We start from the raw sequence: 5746 nt of genomic DNA, 5'->3' as shown, positions 1-5746 counted from the left end.
CTCCAACTATCTGCTATAAGAAGCATAAAAGGAAGGTTCCTGTGCAGAACTTAATAAAAGGCTTGGCTCAAAACAGAATACTCTTCTTCATAAAATATTAAATAGAAAAGACAGCATGAGTTAGAAGTATTGACCAATGTTGATTTTTTACGAAAATACTGTACAGAAAAAAGAGAGGCGTGTGTAATAATTGTTAGTATGAGTGCTCCAGATTATATGCTTTCTTATATGTCAATTGAGACAGTTATTTCATTCCGAATCAACAGCATTTTTCTGCTGCTGTTCTAAAATGAGAACCAATTATTATAGTACCACATAGGCCAAAAGATTTGTCCTGTCATGCCAGTATATACTAAACAAACTTTAAAAGACGTATTATGATGTTACGTTAAATTGTCCACATGTCCACACGTCAGCATAGAGGTAGTTATCATAGGTCATAATGGAAGGGCTGCCAATGAGTGTCCAAGTCTTAGGATGTAGTATGTTCTAAGCCTCCAAGCTGTATGGGCCATATGCATCTGTCGATGGGCCTGGCTATAAAGGTGTGTATGAAATAAAGCAGACAGAGTGTGCTGTACTTAAGCTCACAATGGTGTGTCATGTTTCATAATGGCTATCATCATAGTATGATGGCCCAGGGCTACATAATGTTAATGTGCTGGCTTAGTCAGTGTAGGACATGACCAGGGATAAGGATGGTCAGCAAATACCTACTTAAGTGTCTATTCATGTCTTTGTAGTGCTCATCCTGTGGGAACGCAACATGTTATATGTACACTTTTGATTTTGCCTTGTGCTAGTTGTAGAAACATGGTGTCACAAGAACAAACAATAACCAAAAAATTGCAGTGACATACAGTTCTTTCCTCTCTTGTGTCCATACAGGTCAACGTCCATCAGAAGCATACCATATGGAAATCTATTGCCCAGAAGGTGCGAACTCTAGGGGTCTATCGTTGGCACAGCGTCTATTGCAGGAAGCGGTGGGAGGACCTGAGGCACTAGATCAGGAAAATCACAGAGGTCCAGCCGGATGAGGCACGTGCCAGCAGCTAACCCCTCTAATGACCTGCATGCTTGCAGTGGCCTATTCTAAGTATGATGAGCAGTTGAGGGCCCAGCATCAGCTACAAGGGGATGAGTCCTGGCCAGATTTGTCCATGTTACCTTACAAACTATTTTTTTGCTGACAGCCATTTGCCCAACATCATTGTGGATGTGCCATATCCAATAGTCAAGAAGAGTTCTGGTGCAGGTGCAGGATGATATACTTTGCCTAATGTCTTTATGACTGAGAGACCAGCAGAGTCAAGTCCAGTGCCAATTTCCAGTTTAGAGCAGGCCCATGACTGAGTAAAGCCATGATCACCTCATGTTGTTTGATGTTGTGGGTGAAGGTTATACCAGATAGACTGCTTGTCTTAATTGAGTCAGGAGTGATGTTTCCCCACTACTGTGTCTCATGTGATGGGAGCCCTATTATATGTGCCATAGCATACAGTGCACCTTTGCTGCAGTAACTGAACTATACTTCCTTTGATAAGTTGGGATTCTACAGAAAGATGAGTATGCAAATATCACTGGTGGCATTAGCATTAGTGCCTACCAACATTGTTAATGTTGTTTCATCTGCAATACTGTTTCAAGGTACAGGTGCTGACTGGTGAAATGCATCAGGGAGCAATATTTGGCAATCGTGGGATCATATGTGAGTGTCTGCACTCATTTTTACAAGGCCATTGGTGTTTCATATACCAAAGGGTGTGGTGTTGTACCATCCCATCAAGACTGAAGTATGCACACCTTTTCATGTCATTGATTTTCACTGATATACAACAAACTGCAAAAGTGTTTTGGCTTTTAGGAATGCAATCTGGGAATTATGTTGTCACCAGTACCAAGCCTTATTGGGGATGATCATTGTGCCATATGTACTAATATGATGTGTGCATTTGCAGTAGATATCTCCCAATGCCTAGGCCATGGTTATGTCCAGCCTACTTGTCTATGCTACATGTGATAGGTAATGGAGCTGCCTCAGTACAGCTTTCATTTTCCCAACTTGATAATAGATTTATGATGAAGTATCAACAGAAAAATGATATGTGTGTGTACTGAGCATTTACATGTTGCATGATCTGTGCCAGAGCACTTATTGCACATACTTTGCTAACTGACTTGTCGATCATCACATCATGATGTTGCTTTGGGGAAAAGAGCATTATGAGAATTCTGGGGTTTGTATGGATGCTGTAGAGATGTCCTATTTTTAGCCATCATATCTTGTGCCATCAGTTCAGAATGATATGCTACAAGGGCCAAAGCATACAAGGTGGTCAGCTGTCCTACTATGTACATGAGGATGGAGTGTTGACAAGTTAAATCATGGTATAGAATCTTTTTGGGGTTATGACATCACTGTGACCAACTATTTTATGCTAATATAGCATGCATGCCTATGCTCCTGCTAATGTTGAAGGCTATGTGGCGAACCATGCAGTTGCAGTAGTCTGTGCCCTTCTGTCAACTTTTGTGTTTGAAGCTGATGATCAGGTGTGTTCAGGCAGATGTAATCAACAATTTTTAATGTGTCATTTCAGGATCAGCCAGGACAAGTGAAGAAGACAGTGCCAACGTCGTTGGGGAAGCAGCTGACCACAGTGGTTCTGGGTATGAGTCTCAAGACACCGAGAGACCCAGTGGCTGAGATTGTGCAGGGAGTGCCACAGAAGACACTGGTTTGAGATCTTCATCATCTGAGTCTGCCTCCTTTGGACACTCCCAAATGGTGGCAGACCCCACAAGATCAGTGCCATCTTCATCCATGTCTGCCTCCACCCTTTCTATCTACACCTTCCCTGTTGCTCTCCACCCAGTTGGCCGGGCTGCTCTCCTAAGAGAGGGGGGTTCATCTCCTTTGCTCAAGGCACCTCAGCCGCTACCCCTGTCCCCCTGCTGGGCAGAGTGAGAAGGCTATTGACCTCTTGAGGAGTATCTCTGTGGGTCAGACTGCTCTTCTGAATGGCATCCAGGGGCAAGGCAGCCATCTGCAGCAGATGGTGGCCTACCTGGAAGGCATTCATAGTGCAATGCATGGCCTGAAGATATTTTTTTAGGCTCTGGCTTCCTCCCTCAGGACACCTTCCCATCCCTACCAACCTAGTGTCCCTTCCCCCCCTTCCTCTTACAAGTGCCCTATTCCCCCACCTGTCCAAAGCACACATAAACATTTATACTCACACACCCAAGCAGACCCAAGCAGCACATCCACATATAGACACAAACCCCCAAAGAAAACCAAGCATGCATCCAAACACACAAACACTACACCAATGACCACCACAGACTCTGACACTGCCAACACCACCACACCCACTACTGACAACACCACATTCACTTACTCACACCACTCCCCATTACACCACAAACAGCACAGATGAAACTACACACTCATACACCCAAAATACCCAGACCACTATATCCATAGCAAGTACAGACAACACCACAACCACATGCACCCCCTCCATCACATCCATTCACACATCACACACAACCACACCCGCAGTCAGCATCACATCAACATCCACAGAATCCACACTCACCATTTCTACAGTAGCAACTACCACTGATAAAACATTCACTTCATACACACCAAAAAAAACACAGCCGCACACAAGCAACCACCCAACACCCATCACTTTTAGTAGACACACTTATACATGCAGCACATTCACCAGACACCCATACACCTGAACGCACAACAGACCCAAGCACATCATACCCAGTCACTTCCTCTCCTTCAAGAGCTCACCCTTTCCCAAATCCACTTCTAAGTTCCCTATTGAGGACCCTTGCTTTTTGCTGGCCCTAAACAATCCCAAACCTCAAGCCCCTACTTTGCAGAAAGTTTCCTGTCCCTCCCACACCCAAGACCACCTCTCTAACCTTGCAACCAATCCCTAGTATCCACCCATTTCCATGGTACCCCTTACAAAGGTTTGTCCATCCTTTCCAATTCCCAGACCGCCTCTCCTAAAATTTCAATCCACCCCTTCCTCTTCCAAACCCAGCACTTCCTATACCAAGTTTGCCCCTCCCAAACCCAAATGACCCCCTCCCAAATGAGATCCTAAAGGTGCCTGCCCTGCCTAATAGATTCCCCTTTGTCAGGAGGTTACACTGGCAGTGTCTGATGAGGCACGTTTGGAGGCACAGCACTGTTGTGGATTGGACTGGCCATTGACCATTGCCATACAGGCATTTTTTTTCTTGTTCAGAAATGAAAATCTTATTTTGCTGGTACACATTAGTTTTTAATACCAGTATTACATCAGTTTTATTGTAGCAGAATGTCATTGTGCCTACACGTTATGGCAGTTTGTACTCCACATATATTTATGGTGTTCTTTGGTATGGACACGCACAGATCATAATGGCATGTGTTGGTGATAGGCATTTCTGGGCAGGCATTCATCATTGAGCCCTTGCCTACCTAACTTCCATGCTTTGTACTATTGGGATGTGGGACTCTTAATTGTGATCAATGTGACCAGCTTTGTATATTTAACTTCTGGGACCAGTACAGGACTTACATAGGTTATGGGGAACTGTTGAATGGATGTATATGTGGGATACATTGTTTTGGGTGTTTTTCAAATGTTTAAGGATTCAGCTAGTCTTGTGCAATGTCAGTGTCTGATGTATGTTGGATATGTGTTGACTGTGTGCAGGTTATTTATTTATTTGTCCACACCTGGAGGGTGATTGGTTGTCATGGCTTTTTTTTCTTCTTTTTGCAATGTGCCCATTGTTTGTGTGCATCTTACACCTACTTTAGTTGTCTGTGAAGAATAGTTACTGATGTGTTTGTTTAAATATTTTGCACTTACACATTGCATACATGGCACTTGGTGATGCTATTGGGTGTCCATGATATACTTTAAGCCAGGGGGCCTGTAGACAGAGATGTTTTGGGTCATGGGCAAAGTTGACTGTGGCCCAGGGACCCAGACTTTCAGGGAGGCCCCTAATTGAGAAAACCCTGTTCTGAAGAGGGTGTTTCTTTGATGAGCTTGCAATGGTTCTTGGGTGGATTGTTTAGGAGGGCATTTTACAAATGGGATTGTTTGATGTACCTGATGTGAGAGAGTCAATTTCAGTAATTTAGCATAGAAGGTGTGTTTCAGTTTCATGCAACATCCCCACTTAAGTTTATAAACTATCAATACTGGACCTAGCCAGTGGAAATTTGGAGAGTATCACAGTAATTATTTGCATGATGTTAGTGAGGACCTGATGTTGTGTTACCGTATTGTAGATACACATCACTTTCCCTGTCAATCTTTGGAGCACACATGTAAACTGAAAAGGGTGTCCCTGTGCAGTGTTAGTGACCTGGCCAATGAGGGCATCAGAGAAGTGACTTGGGATCACACATTATTAGCTGTTCTGGACAGTGACCGACAATATAGGTTTAGGACAGGGCCTCTTGTGCCTTATATTGCACCTGTCTGTGCATCTGTTAACTGGAAAATAAATGGAAGCAGGTGGGATGAGGACTTTTTGTCAGTTGCATTCACAACAGTATGGGTTCTGGACGTTATGAAGCAGCACCAGCAGCGGCAAGATGTGTACAATTAGCTCCATGAAGGCTGTGGACGTGTGCAGGTGAGTCGTCAAGGGGCTTCGTGATTGGACCGGCGGTGAATCTGGTGGTCCGCCTTCAGACATACACATTGACTTC

Source organism: Pleurodeles waltl, chromosome 4_1, assembly GCF_031143425.1.
Source record: "Pleurodeles waltl isolate 20211129_DDA chromosome 4_1, aPleWal1.hap1.20221129, whole genome shotgun sequence".
Classification (NCBI taxonomy): Eukaryota; Metazoa; Chordata; class Amphibia; order Caudata; family Salamandridae; genus Pleurodeles; species Pleurodeles waltl.
Note: the sequence above shows the minus strand (reverse complement) of the source record.